The 25,694-nt window shown below is 44.7% G+C and overlaps 1 protein-coding gene and 1 pseudogene across 1 annotated transcript in view; one reads left to right on the forward strand and one right to left on the reverse strand.

The window, feature by feature from the left end:
* LOC124501492 (cationic amino acid transporter 3-like) overlaps positions 1-16,452 on the reverse strand; it is a 52,723-nt gene extending 36,271 nt beyond the window's left edge. Inside the window, 1 exon segment of the mRNA XM_047065717.1 lies at positions 15,794-16,452. The gene's annotated coding sequence lies outside the window, so the exon portion shown is untranslated.
* LOC124501865 (myc-associated zinc finger protein-like) lies at positions 7,968-10,716 on the forward strand (annotated as a pseudogene).
* Positions 16,453-25,694: the final 9,242 nt, after the last annotated feature.

A 25,694-nucleotide genomic window follows, 5' to 3' on the forward strand; every position in this document is an offset into this window, starting at 1 on the left:
ATGAAAGTAGTAAGGACCTCATTTTCCAGTGTTGGCAAGACTAGTGAGTATCTTCTGTGCACCATGGGTCAGCCTAAGAAGATTACATGGGGAGGGGGTTACCCCTTCTTGCCATTGTGTATAACTGTTTCCCAGGAAAATATCAGTTCAATCTACATCTTCAGCTTGGACCTTAATCTTTAAATAGAGCCTCTTTTAGACTGTCCTTCCATGCCACCACCACCCCACCCCCGCACCAAAAATACAAAACAAACTCCACCACACCTTGAACCAGTAAATCCAGTTTGCCCAACTAGAGAAATCCAGGTAATAACTTGCTACAGACATTAGTACAGATCTAGATACTAAATAATAACAATAATAATAATAATAAATTCTCAGTCTTGGTATGTGCAGGAAAGGAAAGAAAAACATGGAAAACTTAAAAGACTCCATCAAAAAGCTGCTAGAACTGATACATGAATTCAACAAAGTTGCAGGATACACAATCAATGTATGGAAATCGGTTGCATTTCTATACACCAATTATGAAGCAACAGAAAGAGAAATCAAGAAATCAATCCCATTTGCAATTGCACCAAGAACCATAAAATACCTAATACACCTAACTAAAGATGCAAAAGATATGTATGCTGAAAACTATAGAAAACTTATGAAGGAAATTGAAGAAACAAAAAATGAAAAAACATTCCATGCTCATGGATTGGAAGAATAAATATTGTTAAAATGTCAATACTACTAAGCAATCTACACATTCAACGCAATCCCAATCAAAATTGCACCAGCATTCTTCTCAAAGCTAGAACAAACAATCCTAAAATTTGTATGCAACCACAAAAGACCCTGAATAGCCAAATAATGTTGTAAAAGAAAACCAAAGGGGGAGGCATCACAATCCCAGACTTTAGCCTCTACTACAAAGCTGTAATCATCAAGACAGTATGTTATTGGCACAAAAACAGACACACAGACCAATGGAATAGAATAGAGAACCCAGAATTGGACCCAAAAATGTATGGCCAACTAATCTTTGACAAAGCAGGAAAGAGTATCCAATGGAAAAAAAGACAGCCTCTTTAGCAAATGGTGCTGAGACTGGACAGCAGCATGCAGAAGAATGTAACTGGACTACTTTCTTACACCATACACAAAAATAAATTCAAAATGGATGAAAGACCTAAATGTGAGACAGGAAACCATCAAAATCCTGGAGAAGAAAACAGGCAACAACCTCTTTGACCTCAGCCACAGCAAATTCTTGCTTGGCACATCTCCAAAGGCAAGGGAAACTAAAGCAAAAATGAACTATTGGGACCTCATCAAGATAAAAAGCTTCTGCACAGCAAAGAAAACAATCAACAAAACTAAAAGGCAAACAACGAGATGGGAAAAGATATTCTCCAGTGACAGATCAGATAAAGGGTTAATACTCAAAATCTATAAAGAATTACCAAACTCAACACCCAAAAAACAAATAATTCAGTGAAGAAATTGGTAGAAGACATGAATAGATACTTTTCCAAAGAAGACATCCAGATGGCCAACAGACACATGAAAAGATACTCGACACTACTCATCATCAGGGAAAAACAAATGAAAACCACAATGAGATACTACCTCACACCAGTCAGAGAGGCTAAAATTAACAACTCAGGAAACAACAGATGCTGGCGAGGATTTGGAGAAATGGGAAACCTCTCTCACTGTTGGTGGGAATGCAAACTGGTGCACCCACTCTGGAAAGCAGTGTGGAATTTCCTCAAAAAATTAAAAATAGAACTACCCCATGACCCAGCAGTAGCACTACTAGGAATTTATCCAAAGATACAGGAGTGCTTATTCATAGGGGCACATGTACCCCAATGTTTACAGCAGCACTTTCAACAATAGCCAAATGGGAGGAGCCTAAATGTCCATCAACTGATGAATGGATAAAGAAGATTTGGTTTATATAGACTATTGAATACTACTTGGCAGTGAGAAACAATGAAATCCTGCCATTGGTGGCCATGTGGATGGAACTGGAGGATATTATGCTAATTGAAATAAGTCGGTCAGAGAAAGACAGATATCATATGTTTTCACTCATATGTGGAACTTAAGAAACTTAACAGAAGACCATGGGGGAAGGGCAGGGGAAAAAAATAATTACCCACAGAGAAGGAGGGAGGCAAATCATAAGAGACTCTAAATACAGAGAACAAACTGAGGGTTGATGGGAGGGGGTGGGTGGCAGGAGAGAGAGGAAAATGGGTGATGGGCATTGAGGGGGGCACTTGTTGGGATGAGCACTGGGTGTTGTATGTAAGCGATGAATCATGGGAATCTACCCCCAAAACCAAAAGCACACTGTATATACTGTATGTTAACTAAGTTGACAATAAATTGTATTTAAATAAACAAACAAGCAAACAAACATTAAAAAAAAAGGATAGGAAAGAAGAGAGAAACCATTGCAGTAGTAATAAATGTGTGACTTCTCCCCTGGGGAAAGAGAAGAAAGGTCAGATAGTTTCCCTGATGGTTGGAAAGAAATCTGAAGTAACCAAATTCAGCTCATACTAAAGAAAACAAATATCCAAACTTATCTCCCAGGAGTCTTCTGAGAACAACCTCACCAAATGGATCATTTACCAGGCATCCTCCTACCTGTGGTCTTACTTTGTACTGTATTCTATTTACATGTGACCTGGAAGAAGCCTTTGTCTCCCTTTCTAAAAATAAAAACAAACAAACAAACAAACAAACAAAAAAACTATTCAGGGTAAAACCTGCTTCATGTTCTCTCAGTGAGGCTAGAAACTTGAATTCTGCAAGTAAATATTTCTAGGCGCAACCAAGACTTGAACTTGAAGGCATGGCAGGTCCCAAACTGTCTGCTCATTAGGCCAAGAGGAAACACAGCCGCATCATCCAACTCACCTACCTAACCTACAACCCCCAGCACTGCACCTCTCACATCCCATCTCAGCCTGGAAAAGGCTGAATTCCACATCAGTGAAACACATTCATATATAGGCTAACACAAGCCAGATCAACTATATGTAGACAAAATCCATCCACACAAATGTAGAGCAGAATCTATGTATATGTAGAACAAAATATTTTTGCTTCCTTCCCATAAAACCTATTGGATCCCTGCTATGTGCACACACCACACAAGTATCATTGCGCCATTATGTGGGTAAACAATCCAATAGCCAGAGCTTCTCCAGAGGCTGTATAGACTCCATATTATCTAGAATGATTCTAGGATGGTTTTGAACAAGGTGGCCTTTCTTAGTCCCTCTGGGATAACTGCAAAGAAGACAGAACTAAATGCTACATTCCTCATTCATGATATGACACAAGCTTAGTTTCAGTCAGAATCCAGTTTCGGAAATTCTTAACATTTCTATCACATCAAAACAAGATGATCAATTTGAGAAATCAGAAAAGCCTCATATTCTTTTTCTAGAGGTCTTCAGAAAATAGATGAACACCAGGAAGAATCAGATTAGGTTTTCCAAACAGGAATTGGAAACAGAGCTGGGAAAAGCCTGGAAGGGTGTGCCAATAAGAGATAAGAAAGTGATGTGATACACTGATTTCAACAGTGAAAATCAACTTCTTCTCTACTTCCCTGTGTGAATCTCTATTCCCCATTTCTCAACCCCCAACCATGTCAAAATAGAACACCTAATAAAAGTCATCAGGAGAAAGCAGCAGAAGGAAACCCATCTGCCAGTCCACCTTAGTTTATCGGTTCTCGGCCTTTTGGCTAAGATCAAGTGCAGTCCACCTTAGTTTCCATATTACGATTATAATGTAGGATGGGCTTTGTTCTACAATGAGCACTGATCCAAACTCATTTTCAAGAAGCCTTGCTAAACGGCTTTGGTTTTTTCCTCCAAATCCTTCCTTTCCTTCTCAGCAGAATCTAGAAATCCATCCGGTGGTCCCACCGAACACTATATCCTGTCTCCATTTTTATTTTATTTTATGTTTATTTATTTATTTTGAGAGAGTGATAAAGCCAGCAGGGAGAGGCAGAGAGGAGACACAATGCCAAGCAGACTCTGTGCTGTCAGCACAGAGTCCAATGAGGAGTTCAAACCCACATACTGTCAGATCATGACCTGAGCTGAAATCAAAAGTTGGGCACTTAACCACCGAGCCACCCAGGCACCCCCGCCTGTTTCCATTTTTAGACAAGCAATTGTGACTGGTCAGAATCCATGGCTTCTTTTTCCATGTACTTCCTCCCAATATACAGCCTCAATAATACACCGCACACAAGGTGGCTTGGGAAGGGCCAACTATCTGCTTATCTTACTTCATATCTTTAAATATGTCCTTCTGTTTTCCCATGTGATTATTTTCTCTGTCCTCTCTCACCAGTGTTTGGTTCCTCTCAGAGTCAGGTATCTCTTCCACATCCTCACCATCTCCCTTGGAAAGTTCATTTGTTTTGTTTTGTTTTGTTTTGTTTTGTTTTGTGGTAGGAAAGACACCAGATCAACAAAGCCATATGAAAGTTGTGTCAGGACTCAAAGTCCTGAGTTCTTACCCAAATATTGATTGATATGACTTCACCAAGACCCATCTGCCTCACCCCAGAGCAGGCAGCATATCTACAACAAAGAACCTCTGACATCACATTCAAGGACACTCTTTGTCCCTCTTCCCTAGTTCTTTCTTATTCCCACTCTGCTTTGTGCTTTCTGTGACAATAAAAGAAAAAAGGGATGAAGATAAAACAAAAGAATATAATCCAAAAATCATATTTATCAATTTGGAATATACTTGGTGAAAGAAAATGCCCTTTCCACAAGATTTTGCTTAAACTAAAGTTAAAATGAATCTGTCTTCTGGAAGCACATAATACCTATCAACTGGAAATGGAGAGATGTTGCCCCAGAACTGCTTAAGGGAACAAGAAAGATAATGTAGAAATACACATTTGCCACACATAATCAATAAAGTAGGTGTCTTGCATGGATAAGTGTTGTCTGGGCTTCTGGTGTTGTGGCACTGCCCACTGTGTAGATGGTTGTAGGGAGTGGGGGAGCGGGAAGGACAATTTAAACTCCAAGGGCCTTCAAAATTAAAGAGTGGCAAAGAGTTTCAATAAATTAAAACTAAAATAAGTTGAAGAGTTTTGCCATAACAGCAAACTGCCTCTTGAAGACCCAGGAAGCCAGTCCTATTTCAAGCTTCTCCTCCAAGCCTTTTTTGGTCAATGAATATGCCTATCATGTACATAAAACTGATAGATTCCAAGAGAATGAACAAAGCCATCAAGTTTCAAGGTTTATTTAGCACTGGCTGATTTAAAATATACTTGGGACCTCAGACAAAAATTTCCTGAAGTGTTTTAAAGACCACTGGGCAGCTACACCCCAGGAGAACTTGGTAATCTTTCCTCCTACAGCTTTTCCTGGTCTGTAATCAATCCCCACCACAGCTTTTTAAAATTAGAAAAGGAAAGCAGGGAGATACCCTCAGCAGCTATAAATATAGACATCTAGGTCTTTGAGCATGGAGGAAGAAGCCCATCAAATCATCATGGTTATAGTGGACCACTAGACTTTATCAAACTGGACCTGCTGTTCTGCAAAGTCCACACAAACCAATGTCCTCCCTAAGAAGATATGATACAGAGTCTTTCAGAATCTCCAGTGAGAAAAGGTGGCAAAACATGAAGGAGGCAGCAGAGCTAGGTGGAAGATTCTTCATTCAAAGAATAGGTCTAAGCATATGATGTGCTGGGGCCTGTGGGAAAGACAAAGATTTAAAAAGCAAATTTTGCACCAGGGCAGAAAAGAAGGCCAGGGAGGAGGGCAGGGCAAAGAGTTGGGAAGGACTCTGGGGGAGAAGTGCCAAGGAATAACCTCCCCTAATTCATATTTTCCTTAGCAGAGCGGAGAACCTTTCTGGTCTGGAGAACAGAGTGTAGGCCTCCAAACCACTCTGACCCAGCAAACCTCTCTGCCCTTCTGAAACTCACAAGGCCTCTGGCCTGCCCGCCCCAATCCACAGACCTCTGGTGCCATGAAATACCTTCTGCTCAAACCTCACATGGCTTGAAAGCCAGAAGCACTCCAAGCCCAGCCTTCATCGTCTCTGACTCTGTCTCTGTTTTCTGACCAACTCTATAAACAGGAGAAATCACTTACCCATGGGCTTTTCCCATCTCAGAGGAGAAAGGCCTGAAAAGGAAGTACAAGTCAAACCCAGGAGAGGGAAGATAGCTTGGCCAAGCAGTCAGGACTTGGAGTGGAGCTTAGAAGGGGCCCTGGGAAAGGCACTTGGGTGGCTCAGTCAGTTAAGTGTCCAACTTTGGCTCAGGTCATGATCTCATGGTTCATGGGTTCAAGCCCCACGTCAGGCTCTGTGCTGACAGCCCAGAGCCTGCAGCCTGCTTTGGATTCTGTGTCTTCCTCTCTCTCTGTTCCTCCCCCGCCTATGCTCTGTCTCTAAAAAATAAATAAACATTAAAAAAACTTTTTTTTTAAAGATTTGGAGGCCAGTCCCAGATCCAGTTAAATAGCCCACTCAGCTGCCCTTTCATCAAGGATAGAAGCACCTCCTGCCCACAACCTCTTCCAGAATCTCTTTTTAGTTTCCTCTACCAGCATCATCCATCACCGCCCCCTCATCCCTTTTAAAGAAGGGGCCCTAATACAGGAGTACTGATGCATAGGGGCACTTGTACCCCAATGTTCATAGCAGCACTCTCAACAATAGCCAAATTATGGAAAGAGCCTAAATGTCCATCAACGGATGAATGGATAAAGAAATTGTGGTTTATATACACAATGGAATACTACGTGGCAATGAGAAAAAATGAAATATGGCCTTTTGTAGCAACGTGGATGCAACTGGAGAGTGTAATGCTAAGTGAAATAAGCCATACAGAGAAAGACAGATACCATATGTTTTCACTCTTATGTGGATCCTGAGAAACTTAACAGGAACCCATGGGGGAGGGGAAGGAAAAAAAAAAAAAGAGGTTAGAGGGGGAGAGAGCCAAAGCATAAGAGACTGTTAAAAACTGAGAACAAACTGAGGGTTGATGGGGGGTGGGAGGGAGGGGAGGGTGGGTGATGGGTATTGAGGAGGGCACCTTTTGGGATGAGCACTGGGTGTTGTATGGAAACCAATTTGTCAATAAATTTCATATATATATATATATATATATATATATATAATAAAAAAAATTAAAAAAAATGGTTAAATCTAAAAAAAAAAAAAAAAAGAAGGGGCCCTAGGAGGCAGTACCCTTAGGAGGTGGGGCCATCATGAGGCTGAGGTGTCTGGAAGCAGGGCTTATGGGAAGAGTGGGAAAGGGTGAAGGAAGTGGATTAGGCAGAATCCTGGAGGAAAGCTGGAACTGGGCAATGGAAGACTAGTAGGGCCCTGTCTGGGTAAGGAGGTGGACTGAATGCTTAAATGGAATTTTGTTGAAGGCTTTGTGGCAGCAAGATGTGAACTTAGAAGTAAACAAGCTTTCCAGGGTCTTGAGTATGGAGGAGGTCCTGGTTTTCAGGAGAAGAGCATGGGGAGCCAGGCAGAGCCCAGTTTGTAGTGATTTGGAGGCCAGTCCCAGATCCAGTTAAATAGCCCACTCAGCTGCCCTTTCATCAAGGATAGAAGCACCTCCTGCCCACAACCTCTTCCAGAATCTCCTTTTAGTTTCCTCTACCAGCATCATCCATCACCGCCCCCTCATTCCTGTTTCCCTTCACTACAAAAATAAAACTAAAAGGGAACTCACTAAAGCTTCACCACAAGGTATTTCCTGATAGTCACTCAATGTCCATTGCATATTCTAACTGAATACCCATTGAGCATTGTGCTGAGGAAGTAAAAAAAAAAAAAGATATAGTCCCTGCCTAGAGACTTTTATTCTCTAGACATTCAACACATAAAGCTTCCAAGACCCTGAAACAGTGACCAAAGGAAGGTACCTCCTCCTTCCCAGAATGTTAATCTTCAAAGAGAAGCAAGACCTCTCAGATATGCAGAAGGTGGGGCCCACTCAGAGACTGAGGACAATTCATGGGCCCAAGAAACCATCAGTGTCAAGGAAAAGGGACATCACTGCCATCTCTCGATAGTGCTGAGATTCCTGTAGACCCTACATTAGGTTCCTTAAAGACTGGGGTGGAGGTGGAGGGAGGGAAGAGAAGGGTAGTGGCAGATACTTAATAGGGAGAGTCTATACTAACTATACTCAGACAGAACACTGAACTCTGAGCAGAAAGAATTGCTCCAGATGTCAGGAAGAACCTCAAAAGAAGGAAAACCTAAAAATCACATTGACCCTGCCCTAACACTTCTCCAGTAGGCATGGACCAAGGGCACTAATTGAGCACCTCTTTTGTTCCAGGTGCTATGCTGGGTGGTGGATGAGTGGCCCAGAAAGGACTACAGAGCCAAAATTCCTATAGGAAAAGGAGGCAGGCAGGAATTGGAAAGATGGCTGTCAGGACAGAACTGTAGGGTAGGGACATCTGGGGGTTTCATATGCATCTGTTCCAACAGTCCTAGGCTCTCTTCCCTTGCCTCAAGCTGAGATTTTTCCCAGATGTGCATCTGCTTGAGGGAAAGAAAGGCAGGTGCAGGGGGAGAGTCCGTCTATCCTTGTATCGGGTCCCAGGAACAATCCTTCCCCTTTCTCCCTGGGCTATTCACTACCTGCTAGATAGAGGGTGGGGGTCTAGGGAAATACCAGCTCAGGTAATGAAAAACCTGGCCCAAGTGTCCTCCTTTCCTACCTCCCATAGGCCAGCAGGGATCCTGAAACAGCCTGGGGGCCTTAAGGCCATGCTTTGACCCAGGCTGACAAGCCAGGGTTGGCATCCAGGGCCTAGACCCTGTAGGGCTTGCACCCCTGGAACGCACTGAGCCCCATGGAGCCCCTCAGTGGCTGAGGCCATGTTCCCTGTATTCCCTAGCATGCTGCTCACCCCCGCTTCCCTGGTAGGGCCTGGACTTCCCTGGTGGGCGGCCTCATGATCTCCTTCCACCCACTAAAGGGTCTTGCCCAGAATACCCTGCAACTTAGGACTGAGCTCTAGTCCCCCTTCTTTGCCTCTCAGGGCTGCTACCAGAGTCCATTCCAGGGCACAACAAGGGCTGCAGCCAGGCCACAGCCCACAAGCCAAACCCCTCCAAGTGGACATGCTCTGGCTTCCTGCTGTTGCCCAAGATTCTGCCCCCACCACTACTGCCCTTGCTGCTGAGCCCTAGTTTAACCACCATTTCCATATTGGACACAGAGGCTCCAACCCCACCGCCCCAACCAGGATCTCTGCCCACTACCCAGGCCACAGTCTTGTCTCTGCCACCACCATTGCCACAGCCAATCCACTGCTTTCATAGCCCCTACCTGGATGATTGCTGCAGCCCAGGTCACACCTGCCTGGGAGAAGACAAAGAGCAAGGGGTCCTACATGTGTGCCCTTGTGCCAAGGAGTTCTTGATGGGTACAACCTCAAGGCACAAGACCATCCACATGGGAGTCAAGACAGGCCAGGTCACCTCAGGTGCTATGGGGATACCCACTGATATGGAAAACAAAGGCAGAAGAAAATGACTGATAAAATTGAATTTCCTTATAACCTGCAGCCCATTGGCAAATACTTGAGGCAGACAGAGTGTAACATTTCTCCAGGAACTCCCTACTGTCTTAATGTTAATGCTTTGCTAAGGGAAAAGGAACTTTAGCTTGACAATAGCTAGGCCTCCAGTATCCTGTGAGTCTTCTTTAGCATATCAAATTTCCTTTGGAAACTTCCTTGACTTTACCTCCCCCAACTCCCAAGTATATAATCAGTCTCTCCTCATGTTTCCAGGGCAGCTCTTTCTGCCCTGGGGTCCTGTCCCTGTGCTTTAATAATATCACCTCTTTTGCACCAAAGATGTCTCAAAAATCTTTCTTGGCCGTGATCTCCAGACTCCCACCATTCCAAAACCCTATCACCCACCATGGTCCCCTAGCCTCCTGAGCACCCCTAGCTGAGCAGAGCTGGTGGGGGAGGGGGAGATGTGGATGCTGGAGGCAGAGAAGCCACAGGAGCCTCAGGAGCCACGGGAGCCAAGGGTGACCAGGACTGCCTCTGGAAAGCGCATCCAGGAGAAGCACGCCTGTGATTTGCTTTGCAAGACCCCTGCGACGTCTCCCACCTGAGCATAGACTAGCTGTGGCTTCAGACGAGGAGGCTTACCCATGTCCAAGTGCCAACAGCGCTGCAAGTGCAAGGACCACAGGAGCTACCATGTGCACACAAGCTACAGGACAGGACGGCAGAATGCACAAGCCCTGTAGCTTGTGGAGGGAGAGCTTCTTCCACTGTGGGAAAGCTTCTTCCTCAGAATCATCTCAACAGTCATGTCCCACAAGTGCCTTCCACAGACGACCCTTCACATGTGGCCCACGTGAGGCAGCTTTTGCCCAAAGGATCCACTGCGGACGCACACAGTGCCACTCGAGAAGAAGGTGCCATGTCGTGCATGGTAAGATGTTGAGCTCAGCTTCTATTTCGTCCCACAAGAAGGTGCACTGCCAGGACTCTCACCATGTCTGTGAGGTATGCAACCACGGTACTGGTGAGGTCTGTCCTAGGGCAGCAGTGAGGATGGTGGTGGCACACCTCTCCCCAGCTGGGGGCTCCCTCTCAGCCCAAGAGGGCGCCCTTGCTCTCAGAACTTCCTTCCCAGCCCTGGTGAGCTACCATTTGGAGGCAGGGATAGGAAAGTGAAGGAAAGTCCCTTGGAATCATCTCCTCCTCCCCTCTCTCTTCCCACCACTTCCTCTCTCTTCCTCCACCAACCAAAGAGACTCCAGAAGGAAAGGAGAAAGAGATCTTCCTTAGGGGAATTTTCCTAGGTTTTTATTTGTCTCTCCTGCTCCTCTCTCCTCCCTATCATACCTGACCCCACACACACCTGCCCCGTCAGTTGTGTTGAAGTCCCCAGGACAGTGGGCAGGGGTGGTGGAGGACAGGAGTGACCACTGTCCTCACTCCCCTCCTCCCCATACCTTCCCCCTGCTCTGCCCTTTGAGGGATGTGTGACCTTCTCCTTGATGGTCCCTACTCTTCCCCTTCTACTCCCACTACTGTGTGCTGCCTCTCCCTGGGGAGTTAGTACTTATATTTTTCAGGGGGAGGGAAGAGAGGAAGGAGGAGATTCAAGGTTCTGTCCCAGAGACAGGAAAATGTGAGACTGGAAAAGGAGCAAAAGCAGGGAATGCTAAGGTAGTACCTTCATAAGATGGGGTTGTTTGGGTCAGGACCTAAACATCATTATACTAGAATAACTACCAGGGTAAATAAAGTCAGGGGGAGCAAAAGAAGGAGCACTAAGGCCAGAGGCAGGACAAGGTACAGAATTGTAGGCTACAGAGTAAACTGGGAAAAACCCAGGAACTATAGATGCTTCCTGGAAGTAGAGGGATACAGCTACAGACTCCCCATCCCTCTTGCTCCCCAGCTCCAGCCATGGCCCTTTCTTCTCATACCCCTCCCACAGGACAGAAGCTGTGGCCCTGCCATGTCATTGTGTTATTGTGTACCCTGCATGTTCCCCACCTTTCACTCCCTCCTTTTGTACAGAGCCTATTACAACATTTTAAGTTAAAAAAAGAAGAAGAAGAAAGGAAAATAAGTGACCAAGACTGTGAGGGTTGGGGGAATCAGAGGATACAGAGTTAGGGGACATACGTCTCTCCTGGAGGAGGGGACAGAGTGTGGAGACCTGGAAGGTGGAGCCCATCCAGGTGATTTCACATGAAGTGTCTGAAACTTGAGGGGTGGGAGAAGGGAAGAGGTGAGGAGGCAGGGGTGGAGTCAGAGGCAGGGGAAGAGACTGAAAGAGACAGAGATAAGAGAAGCAAGGAAGAGAGATGGAAGGGAGGACAAGAGAAGGAACAGGGATGGAGAGGCAGCAAAAGGAGACATATGGGAGGAGATGTGTGAGGAGAAATTAAAAGGCACACAGGATGAAACTCACAAAGATGTGATGGGAAAAGAGACCCTCAGAGACTGAGGGAGGGAAGTAGGGAGGGAGACAGCCAGAAGGAAGAGCTGAGGGCGGACTCAGTCCCAGAAAATCAGAGACAACAAAGTACTTGCAGTCAGAGAGACAAACAGACCCACAGACAGACAGATCTGCTTGACAGAGATGAAGGTGAAGGAGGTAAAGACAGGGGAGCAGGGTGGGGCAGGGGGGAAGAAGAGAGAGAGAAGGAGGTAAGTGTGGAGCAGGAGAGGTTTCCAGGTCAGGGAGAAGGATATACATTTAGGATCTTCTTCCATCTCACCTGGTCCCTGCTGAGCCCAGTCTCCTCTCAGGTGCTACCAGGTGGTGGATGTGCCCAGAAAGTACATCTTCTTTCCGTGAAGCTATTGCCATAGCTGCCCCATGCTCTTTCTTAGTGCAAACCCCAGATCCCAGAGACCCTACATGGATATGAATACTGCCTCTCCTCCCCTTTCTCCCAAAATCCTGCATTCAAAAGACACCTGAGCTCAGGCCTACATATTTCAGAGTTAATGCAGCCAATCATAACCAGAGGAAAGGGGATTTGAGGCCAAGGAGAAGCAGAAACAGAGGCTGGTGAGCAAGGGAAGCTGATAAGCTCTGGGGAAAGTGCTGGGGACCGACTGGTTAGGGATCACATGGAGAAGAGGGAGGAGAGGGTAAGGACAGGGACTATGTCTGCATTGGGAGCCAAACAAGCAACACGCAAAGAATAAGCAAAATAACATACTAGTGATTGTCCATTAATTTGGGATCAAGCATGCAGACACCTTCTTTTCAGTCACAATGAAGCCTCCAAGCAGCTCTTCACTCTAGGGCCTCCACAAATATACATATGAAATTCCCAAAAGAAGAAACAAGGCAGAAATAGAAACACTGAGGGGCACCTGGGTGGCTCAGCTGGTTAAGCATCCAACTTCAGTTCAGGTCATGATCTTGCAGTTTGTGAGTTCGAGCCCCATGTCAGGCTCTGTGCTGACAGCTTGCTCAGAGCCTGGAGGCTGCTCTGGATTCTGTCTCCCTTTCTCTCTTCCCCTCCCCTGTTCATACTCTGTGTCTGTCTCTCTCCAAAATAAATAAACATTAAAAATTTTTTTTAAAGAAATAGAGACACTGAGGCCAGTATACATGCTTGAATCTAGGTTTTCAGGGAACAGTAAAGAAGCAACCAGCTAAGTATGTGAAGACAGTATTTTTCCCAGACTTTCCTGGGGCTCTGCAAAGACTAGCTCCCCCAGCTCCTCTCAGGGCCAGGGGAGACCCTAAGAACCTTAACTCAAGCAATCTAAAGGGGAGTTGTTCTCTCAGTCTTGTTCCCTGCCAGCCACATTTGAAGGTCCCAGAGACCAGAAGTCTGGTTATAGCTAAAGCCCAATGAGTCTCCTAAGCAGCAGGAGGGAAGGTAGAGAGGGAACCTCCTAGAAAAGTCCTGCAGAGTTGACCAGGGAGAAAACCCAGCAGGTCCATCCCACTCACATGGATGCTTAGCTTGATAAAGGAGTTTGATAAAGTTCGGGATGTTCAGGGCTTCCATGTAATTAAATCATGAACTGCATACTTACATTTCTTCTCCAACTCCTACCCTTTATCCATCTCTCCCCCATGGACACACATCTTTTATGAAGCACACTGAATCCGATCCTAGAAATCACTACAACTGTACACAGTTCTTTTGAATAAATTTCATTTATGCAAAAAAATTCATCCTCTATAACAAGCTACAGAGCAGGTATCAGTGCTACTATTTTATAGATGATGAAACTAAGACACAGAGAGGTTAAGTAACTTGACTCAAGTCACAGAGCTGGTAAGGGAGGAGCAAAGAATCAAATGACTGCACTGTGGTGCCCCCTCCTGCAGGTTCTGCCCTGGGAAGCAGTCAGGCTTGGGGCCTGTTGGGTGAGGGAGAAGTTACTCCCCAGAGGGCGAAAGACCTGCCTCCTGGGGCCCTTCTCAGCATGTTCTGACCAGGAGAGCATTGTCAAGTTTAGGTCTTATCTGGGAAGTGGAGAAGTCACACCTTACCCTCTGAAGATGAAAGTCTAAACCAGATCATTGATCGAAGATCTGTGAGCTTTAAAACATAGAATTCAAGCCATGGAAACGGTGGGTGAAGGGGATAGTCAAGTTAACGTTGCCAAACCCTTCAGTCTTCCCATTACCTTCCCCACACCTATCCCTGTCTCCCTCTCCCTCTTTTGGTCTCCTGACCCCACGGGCCTCTTCCCCACCTGTCTAGGCCCTGGCAGCTGTCTCCCCACCAGCCATGGATCACTAGCCTATGCAGTCCAGGCTCAGTCATCCTCACAGCATATGAAGTCACCTCAGGGCACAGAGTCAGCCTACTTGTCCGCCCAGGCCAGGGTCACTGTGAAGCTTCAACCATGGCACATTTTGCATTGCTGCCCCCAAATGTCCAGCACCACTGCCACGCCATCACATCCCACCCTTGGAGAGGTAGCTCTCCAGGTCATTTCAGCCCAAGTTCCCTGACCCTCTCTCGGGCAGTCACAGCTTCCTCCATACTTCTGCCTCCCTAACACACATTTCTCAACATGCACACATGCACACCTACACAATTCTGCCTCAGTAGGCAATCGGATTTCCTACTCCAACATTATGCACTTACTGAGAGCTCTGACTTATCTGACTCTCTCCTCTCCATTTTCCTGCTCCTTGCTAACTAAATGAGTTCGTTCTACTTATCTCCTAGGGCACCTTCTAGACTTCTGGGCTTTCCTCCATCTTCCCTCCTTTGCATCATCCATCATCTAAGTCATGGAGCGTGTCCAGTTGCCCTTGACCAACTCATCTCACAAAAATTTGAAAAAGAGCACCCAGAATGCTGTACCTCCCTGTGTTAGATCTCAGCCTCATCTCACCAGCTGCCAGGAGCTCTTGCAGGACAGGGCCCCTGCTCCTTCCTCTGGGTCTCCCCTGTGTGCCCAGCACACATAGAGGGTAGAGCGTGTGACTCAATGATTCTGCTCCCTTGGAGAAAGAGGGAACTAAGAAACCCAAGCAGGGTCATCATCTGAGCCTACACTGGCCTGAGAGGTGTAGTGTCAGGGATGCAGACAACTGGAGGGAATCCATCTCTAGTGGGGCAGTGCTTTCCTTTAGAGATCCCAGGGCACCTGTGTGTGTGTGTGCACGCACACACACACATGCGCATACACACCTGACATCCACAGATGGGAGAAGAGAATGTGTATGTGAAACTCTAGGAGTCCAGGTCCTGTATGGAGGTGAGAGTGTTTCAGGAGCTGGACTTCCAGACCCTCTGCAGCCCCAGAAGACACAGGCCCATGACTGCAGGGACAGAGGGCAGCCAGTCCTGCCACCGCACGATGAATGCAGGCTGGAATTTGGGCAACCTCCATTCTCCTAGGTTTGAATTTGCTCTATTCAGGGTACAATTCACATTGTTTCCTGTGTTCTGTGTTTCAGTCCCATTCTCATCCTCCCTTCTTGTCCACACTCACAAGCATTTCCTGTGTTCAGAGCTTAAAGCACTTATTAGGCTGAATCATATGAAATTCCTGATATTCAATTGGTTTTGGCTTATACTATCTATTACTTTGGTTCTTCTCTCTTCTAAGCATTTTTCTGGACTCCAGCCTAAGGAGACAGGGAAGCAGATTGAGGAAAGGCAAATAAAAGCTATTATGCATTGACAGCATACTATGTGCCCTTACCACAGTGCTAATTCTTACTACAGTCCCATGAATTATTCCCTGCAGCCCCTGCAATTATTTCTTACCGTTTACACGTGAGTGAGTCCAGGTGAAGAGGCTACATGGAGAGGAACAGGGCTGGGATTCCAGCTCAGCCTAAGACCTCCTGCTTCACCACTGCCCCACACAACCAGGAGAGTCCTGGCAGAGACTGGGAGCCAGAGACAATGGCTGCAGCTTCACAACAGGAAGGGGGAGAAGGAAACAGGCCAAACTGGAACTCTGGAGGGGCCAGAAAGGCCCCCATGGAAGGGGGTTGGAAGCTCAGCAACCACACCCAAAACCCACCTAGAGAAGGGTCAGTCTGAAAAATAACCCAGGCAGAAACAGACAGAGGGCCTAGACAGGAAATGGGAGGTGGCAGCTGCCTGGGACATAGCAAGGGAGGGCAGAAGGAAGAAATGCAGGGGGAGGCCTGTGTAGACAAAGCAGAAATGCTATGATGCTGAGGAACAGGGCTATAGGTCCAGGGCATCAGGGAGGGAGCAATAGCGGTTACATGGGGAGGAAAGATAAAGTCCAGGCAAAAGGACAAAAAGCAGGAAGGAGGGAGATACCCTGTGGAACAGATGTGGGATTGAGGCAAATAGAGGAACCCAGGGTTAGAGGCAGTGCTCGGTGAGGGAGTAAGAGTCAGCCTCAAAGAGGGCAGGGGTGGGTGGACAGGGTGGTGGGATTGGTGAAGGATTGAAGCAGGGACAACACACACACACACACACACACACACACACACGCACGCACACACACACACACACACAGACACTCACAGGCCCTTCCAAGGCATAAGGAGCAATTGTCTGGTCATTTGCTCCAAGGTCCCAGTAAGCATACCCACCCCACCACCCCAAATCCTAGCAGGATTTTGAAAGTGATGAAGGCAGGACCACAGGGATTGGAGATGGGGAGGGGAGAAGGATGTCATGAGCCATTGTGTATGTGTCCTTCTGTGCCTGGTAGTGCTGTGCCCTATCAGGCACCCACATCCCTGGCTCTTTCACTTGACTATATAAACAGGGTCATTTGCTTAATCTCTCTAAGCCTCAGTTTCCTCATCTACAAGGAACCTTACCTGGCTCCCCTTACTGGATTAACATAAGAATTTGATAAGATACAAACTATCATGCACTCCTGGTGGAAGTGTAACTGGGACCACCATCCTGAAGCACAGTCTTAGTGGAATTAAGAATGCACACACCCTCTCAGCCCACAACCCCTCTCTGAGGTAAACACCCCAAGGAAACTCTCTCCTTAGTCCATAAGGAGGCCCATATGAGTATGTTCATTACAGGACTGTTTGTGGTGGGAGGAAGTCGGAAGCTAGACCAGGATGTGTTACTAGAGGCATATATAAGTAAAATGTGTTGTACGTACACAGTGAAATATTACACAGCAGCCAGAAATAATACAGCAGATTCATAGAAAGCAACTTGGGTAGATCTCACAAACAATATTAGGGAGGAAAAACAAAAGCAAAATGAGGGGTATAACACAATGCTATTTATGTACATTTTTAAAACAGCCAAAATATGCTGCATATTTGTCAAGGCTACACACATATATCTGTTAAAAATGTCATGTCATTCCTCTGCTCAAAACCTTCCACTGGTTTCCTTTTTTAAATTAATTAATATTTTTTAACTTACATTCTAGTTAGCATACAGTGCAACAGTGATTTCAGAAGTAGATTCCTTAATGCCCCTTACCCATTTAGCCCTTTCCCCCTCCCACAACCCCTCCAGCAACCCTCTGTTTGTTCTCCATATTTAAGAGTTTCTTATGTTTTGTCCCCCTCCCTGTTTTTATATTATTTTTCCTTCCTTTACCTTATGTTCAACTGTTCTGTGTCATAAAGTCCTCATATGAGTGAAGTCATATGATATTTGTCTTTCTCTGACTGTCTAATTTTGCTTAGCTTAATACCCTCTAGTTTCATCCACGTAGTTGCAAGTGGCAAGATTTCATTATTTTTGATTGCCAAGTAATACTCCATTGTACATATATATACCACATCTTCTTTATCCATTCATACATCAATGGACATTTGGGCTCTTTCCATACTTTGGCTATTGTTGATAGTGCTGCTATAAACATTGGGGTGCGTATGTCCCTTTGAAACAGCATACCTGTATCCCTTGGATAAATACCCAGTAGTGCAATTGCTGGATCTCTTTTGCACTGCTGGTGGAAATCCACTGGTTTCCTTTTGATTCAGAGTAGAAGCCAAAGTTCGCATTTACAATGGCCTACAAAGTCCTACAGTATTGGTCACTGACCCAGCTACCTCTCAGCCTCTGTTTCTCTGTCTTCCCACTCATCATTCTCTAGCCACTGGTCTCCTAACCATTCTGACTTCCTAAAATACCAGGCAAGACTCTACCTCAGGGTCTTCATACTTGCTGTCCCCTATAACTGCACCACCTTTACCGCAGATAACCAAGTAGTTGCTCACTTCCCCACATTTGGTGTAATAGCACGTTAATAGCAAGACCTACCTTATTCACCCCATATAGATCTGCAGTCTGCTCCTAATCACCCACAACATAACTTATACCCATGCCCCTTTTTTTATCCCTATCATGACTATGTCTGCTTTCAAACCACAGGTCATCCCACCTCCTATTTCCAGGAACTTTGCTTCAGGTTTTCTAAAGATGTAAACACAGACATTCAGCTCCTATTACCAACCTTGCTTCTGTTAAACCTCATTGCTTTTTTATAAAATTAGTTGCATAAATGACCAGTTTTTCACAATCTCAACTCTTGATTCCTTAATTAACGTAATTTTCCATTCTCCTCTTTCTGGGATGGCTCAAACAGAGAGTTCCACTTAGAAGCAAATTAAATGGCTTCTCTTAGTACCTTCCATGAGGGTGTTCTAGGAGAGGAGAGGTGGTTAGGTGTGTGGTGTACATACAAGGGAGGCTGTATATTAGGCTAGAAAGTAAGAAACAGGAGGGGATTGCATTGTGGTCACTGTTTCTCTTTCTATGCAAACCTCTTCTGCTTGTAGCAGATTTATAGGGACTCCTCCAAGTAGCCCAGCATCTTAGCCATAAACTTCCCAGAAATAAAAGTCATTGATGTTCCCTTGAGAGGCAACAAAAAATAAATATCAGGGTTTGGTACAAACACACCAACCATGGCTGAGAGTGGAAGGCAGCCAGTTCCTGATAATTCATTGAACTCTTTTCTGATTTGTATACACGCACACTCATACACACACACACACACACACATCATACACAGGAGTCTATCAAATATGCTTATGTTTATAGACCACTGAGATAAATGTACCTCAGTCCTTGGTGCATATTTCCACTCAAATTCAAGCACATATGTCCAGAGAGTAGGACATATATGACTTTCAATGTTGTGCTTTGTGAATGTATATACCCATCGTCTCCCCCTTTCCAAAGTCCTGACTGTAGGGTGGGGCCCGGTGAGGGTGAATAAGAGAATGTCTGAGTAGAAGTTTGCATGTGTCACTAAGTGTTTCTCCAACTACACTCCACAAAACAAATAGAAATTTTTTTTTTATTTTTCAGTATTTGGAATTATCCACTATCTTTCAATTACCTCTATGCCATCAAGTTTCAGTGCTCATTTATCCCTTACTGAGGGTCTACTCAATACAGAATATAGCTCAGGGATTAAAGGCACCAGCTTTGCTTAAACTTGGGACAAATCCTACCTTCACTATTCACTTTACACAAATGACTTAACCTCAATGAGACTTAGTTTCAATTTTTGTAAAATGAGTATAACACTACTCAACTCATACACTTCTGTATTAAATAGGTGATTATGGGGGTTCATTTGGTTGAGCATCTGACTTCAGCAAAGGTCATGATCTCACAATGTTTGGGTTCAAGCCCCGCGTCAGGCTCTGTACTGACAGCTCAGAGCCTGGACCCTGCTTTGGATTCTGTGTCTCCATCTCTCTCTGCCTGTCTCTTGCTCGCTCTTACTCGCTCTCTCTCACTCTCTCTCTCTGTAAAATAAATAAACATTGGGGGAGGAGCCAAGATGGCGGAACCGCATGGAAGTTTTTTTGTGTCTCACATCCATGAAATTCTGCCAAATCAACACTAAACCATCCTGCATGCCTAGAAAACTGATCTGAGGATTAACACAACAATCTGCACAACTGGAACCACAGAATTCAGCAGGTACGCAGCGCAAAGAGGTGAAGTGAGGGAGAGAAGCCGCCATGGGCAGGGAGCTGTTTTTGCTGTCAGCGAGAAGACAGAGTGGGGTGGGGGGGATGCAGGAAAAGCACCCCCCCCCACAAGCAGCTGGAGAGAGAGTGGAAAGGTGGAAACAGCCACAGGGACTGAACAAAAAAGGGAGAAAGGAGAATGGAGAGGGTTTAAATTCCATTAAGACTCTATAAACAGGGGCAGCACAGAGTCTGAAACTCCGCAGCTCGATACCTGGTGGTGCTCTGGTGAGAAGGGCGAATTCCCAGAGCAGAGTGAAGTCCAGGGTCTTTGGGCCACAAAGAAAGAGGAGGTTCCCCTGCTGGGAGGACATCTGGTAGAGTCTGTGACACCCCACAGGCAAAGGCCCCAGAAAATCCAGGAGAGAAACCACATTTGCTGGTGCTGGAACAAGGTCTTCAGGGGTGAAGCCAGCATCACAGTCCCGGACTTCAAGCTATACTGCAAAACTGTAATCATCAAGACAGTATGCTACTGGCACAAGAACAGACACTCAGATCAATGGAACAGAATAGAGAACCCAGAAATGGACCCACAAACGTATGGCCAACTAATCTTTTCTGCTTTCCACAAAGCAGGAAAGAATATCCAATGGAATAAAGATAGTCTCTTCAGCAAGTGGTGCTGGGAAACCTGGACCACTTTCTTACACCATACACAAAAATAAAATCAAAATGGATGAAAGACCTCGATGTAAGACAGGAGGCCATCAAAATCCTTGAGGAGAAAGCAGGCAAAAACCTCTTCGATCTTGCCCGCAGCAACTTCTCACTCAACACACCTCTGGAGGCAAGGGAAACAAAAGCAAAAATGAACCATTGGGACCTCATCAAAATAAAAAGCTTCTGCACAGCGAAAGAAACAATCAGCAAAACTAAAAGGCAACCAACAGAATGGGAGAAGATATTTACAAATGACATATCAGATAAAGGTTTAGTATCCAAAATCTACAAAGAATTTACCAAACTCAACACCCAAAAAACAAATAATCCAGGGAAGACATGGGCAAAAGACATGAATAGATACTTCTCCAAAGAAGACATCCAGATGGCCAACTGACACATGAAAAAATACTCAATATCACTCATCATCAGGAAATACAAATCAAAACCACAGTGAGATACCACCTGACACCTGTCAGAATGGCTAAGCTTAACAACTCAGGCAACAACAGATGTTAGCGAGGATGCAGAGAGAGAGGATCTCTTTTGCACAGCTGGTGAGAATGCAAACTGATGCAGCCACTCTGGAAAACAGTATGGAGGTTCCTCAAAAAATTAAAAATAGTACTACCCTATGACCTAGCAATTGCACTATTAGGTATTTATCCAAGGGATACAGGTGTGCTGTTTCAAAGGGACACATGCCCCCCAATGTTTATAGCAGCACTATCAACAATAGCCAAAGTATGGAAAGAGCCCAAATGTCCATCTGTCCATCGATGGGTGAATGGATAAAGAGGTGATATATATATATATATATATATATATATATATATATACACACACACACACACACACACACACACACACAATGGAGTATTACTTGGCAATCAAAAAGAATGAAATCTTGCCATTTGCAACTATGTGGATGGAACTCGAGGGTATTATGCTAAGCAAAATTAGTTAGTCAGAGAAAGACAAATATCATATGACTTCACTCATACTAGCACTTTAAGACACAGAACAGATGAACACAAGAGAAGGGAAGCAAAAATAATATAAAAACAGGGAGGCGGAAAAACATAAGAGACTCTTAAATATGAAGAACAAAGAGAAGGTTACTGGAAGGGGTGTGGGAGGGGGATGGGCTAAATGGGTAAGGGGAATTAAGGAATCTACTCCTGAAATCAGTGTTGCACTATGTGCTAACTGGTATATAAATTGAAAATATAAAATAAACAATAAATAAAGAATTAAACAAACATTAAAAAATTGGTGATTATGACAAGTGTTTGGAACAAAATATAGGGTATAGTATTCAGTAAGTGGTAGCTATTATTATCATCATCATTTGGGGGATATTGGAGATGTAAAGAAGTAATACATAAAAGAGGTGTTCTTTTCCCTTAAGAGGTTTTTAAATCTCATCAATGATACAAGATAAATACATGGATAGAGGCACAACATGAAAACCTGAAACTGTTATTTGAGTCCTAACATGCATTTGTTCTCCATAATCCAAGCCCTGTTTCAAAATTCTACCAGATTTAAAGCCTCTAATAAGATTTTCTCCTGTCATTCATCATCCCCATGAATCGCCACCTGATATACCCATCACATCCACACCAACCTTCCATTTCAGGAAGTTAACTGGAGAGTTTCTGAAATAAAAAACATTTTGATAGTTCATTTTGTAAATTTCCTTGTTTCTGGGCAGGAGCCCATCTGAGGCATTCCGAACCCAAGTGAGACAACCATCCTCATGGCCAGAGGGCCTGCACCCTCCCATCTCCTCTAGTCATCCTCAAATCTCAGAAAATTCTACCTCATGCTCAATATCAATCATTTTTACTTTAATATTGGCCTCTCTTTATCACCCATTCTGATTGAAGATGAAGTACACGAACCCTCAAACGCTGAAGAAAATTCTTCAATGCCCACCTGGTAACATTGTTTTATTGCCAATGCTCCAAGGTCCCCGGAAATATAGGTCTCTTTTATTTTAATATTGACCTATTAAAAATCACCAAAAGATCCCTTAAAAAGCATTAATTTGGTCCTTACCAGGGTATATATAACTCCTTATGCAATCGTCTGGTCTCTCCTTAAAGGTTTTGATAGATGAAAGTATCCCTAATTTCTAGGACAGATAGTTAAGAACTCCTATTTCATCCCCCAACCACTATAGTTTCCTCATTTAGTATCATCATGTTATTACTCATTTGATTAAGAGACAGTACAACCCTGAGGCGGGGCATGACTACTATGACCTCCCCAGTCCCTTTCAGGCCATCACATGAAGTAGGGGAAACAACTGGCAGCAGTCCTGACTCACACAATGCTTGCCCCCGGGGAGCCCCTGAGGACCAGGCAGACTCCAGCTTGGCCACAGCAGGCACTTTCCCAAAGTGGGTGGAGTGCGAAGCTTGGGGACAGGAGGGCAGCCAGGACACATACTTCTCTGTCTTTCCCAAATTCAATTTCCCCAGCTTAAGACCCTCCTCTTGTGCTCCCAGTTCCAAAGTTTTCAGACCTTCATAAGTGCTCATCTGAGGCCAGACACCTATCATCCTTGATCTAAAGTCAGTGCTTCTCAAACCTGATCATACAGATCACTTGGGAGCCTGTTAAAAATTCAGATTCTGAATCAGTAGGTCTTGGTTTGGGTCTAAGATTCTGCATTTCTTTTCTTTCTTTCTTTTTTTTTTAACACAGGATTCGCACTCAACGCAGAGCCCAATACAGGGCTTGACCTCACAACCCTGAAATCAAAACCTGAGCTAAGAACAAGAGTAAGATGCTTAGCTCACTCAGCCACCCAGGTGCCCCTAAGACTCTGCATTTCTAACAAGCTCCCAGGTGACACCCATGCTGCTGGTCCACGGACCACACTTTGAAGAGCAAGGATGTAGATGACTGGAGCAGGTGCTACAACTGTCTCCCAGGAAGAGTCTATCTGTCCACATCCTTCTGTCTTTCCTCCTTCTGTCACATCCTCCAGATGGCAATGAGAATTGTATTCCATTCCTTCCTGATTCAGGAATCTCACTCCATGACACAATCTACAATACAAATCTGGCTCACAAATTCCCTTCAAGTGTGAAAACACACATCCCTCACAATATTCTCATTCTTTCATGACTGTTAGAGGTCTGTATAGCCCAGATTACTGTCCCATTTCTTTTCCAACTCACCTGTCCCTCTTTTATTTACCAAAGTATCTCTTGATCAATGCCTCTTTCTCAGTTTCTACTCATACCTTCCTTCCAAAGGAATGATGTCTCAATCCTTGTCCAGTTAGTAATTCCTCCTACTTCAGTCTGTGTCTCTCCCCATTTGGAGTACACGTTCTCTCTTCCAAAAGAATCTTAGATGCTCTCACAAGGTTTTTGCACCAGGCTCTCAAAAAACATCTAAAGGAGTGGGTAAGTATATGGGTAATCCTGCCTCTAGCTGGCTTCCCTGGAATCACCTACTACCTGTTGGGAAGATGAGAAATTCCACAAGTAAAAAAGTAACTTCCAACCCCTCCCTCCCAGGGCAGATCCATACATAAATACAATAGAAAACCACTGGCCCTCTATACCAACCATAAAACTCTGACTGCCTCAAGAAAGATGCCTGTTGTGCCCAAGTTGGAATCAGTCTCATCTTCAGGGATTCCATGGAGTCAGCTGGTTGGACCTTCTATAAATTTGCTACTTCACTCCCCTCCCCACAGCCCATGGGAATAGATGCAATAGGACCAAAGGAGGTCATGTCAGGCATTTTCCTGCCCAGGGCTGTATTTTCCCTGTTGCTCTTTGAACGAACACTGTTTTTACTGTTGGGTCTAGAGGAAGGAGAGAACCTACTCCTTGCCCTGAACAAGACTCCACTCTGATGGAACAGGACAGTCACCAGAACTCAGGCATAACCACACTAAGGCAAAAGTAGAAGTGCCTGGGTACAGTTCTAGTTGCTGGGTACAGATCCAGATACAGTTCTAGATATAGTTTGAATGGAGAGAAATGCTGTTTGTCAATTCTTGCAGAAGAATTCTCACAGAAGATAGTTAAAGGAATAACACAGTGCTAGCCTGAAAGGTAGAAGCATTTCTGTACCAAAGAAATGTGGAAGGTTCAATTCAATTTAACATAAATTTGTTAAATGCTCATAATGTGCCTGGTCCCAGCTGGATGTTCTGGGGCGGTGAACAAGATACACTCCTTACCTATGATCTACAATCAAGAACAAAATGAAGAAAATAAAGACACTCAGATAACTTTGGTATCTTATTTTTTTTTAATTTCAGCTTTATTGAGGTATAACTGATATATAAAATTGTAAGATATTTAAAGTGTACATTGTGGTATTTTTATGGACATATTCATTGTGAAATGATTCACTATGATTTCCCCACTGTGAAAGGATTAACGTGGTACTTTAATCTAAGTGTTTCATTAAATGAAGATAAGTGTTCAAAGGGCACCTTTTGCTTCCCTCACTTCATCTTTACATACCAAAGGACATCAGTTTGTGCTTTGGTTTTCTATGTGAGGTCCCTGGAGCAGCAGCAGCAGCATTTAGGAGCTTGTTAGAAGTACAAGTTCTGGGTCCCACCCAAGCCTACTGAATTCCAAAATCTGGGGTGGGACCCAGCAGTGCTTTCACGGGCCCTCCAGGTGAGGTGACATACACTAAAATTTGAGCACCGCTGAGCAGAGTACTATTCCTGGCCTCTATCCACCCACCCACCCTTCTCACTGTGACTTGATTAGTGAGTTGAAGAGACAGCACTGAGTATGCCCAGCTCAGCCCCAGCTTTTGTTGGTTTTCTTTCTGTATCCAGAACCAACCTGCCCAGAACACATGCATTCCAACCTGCTCATACAGGAGAAAATCTAATAAAATCAGACTCTCTCTAGTGGTGGAGGGTGGGGGATGTTCAGCGCAACTTGCAATGAGGATTAAATCGAATGTAATGATGCAGGACTGGCAACCCAATTAGGCTGCAGATCTACAGCTGATGGTTTAATCATCTCTATGTCTTGATTATCAATTGG

The sequence above is a fragment of the Lynx rufus genome, unplaced genomic scaffold (genome assembly GCF_022079265.1).
Source record: "Lynx rufus isolate CCGP_SWC_20201006 ecotype Redwood Valley unplaced genomic scaffold, mLynRuf1.p SCAF_7, whole genome shotgun sequence".
Classification (NCBI taxonomy): Eukaryota; Metazoa; Chordata; class Mammalia; order Carnivora; family Felidae; genus Lynx; species Lynx rufus.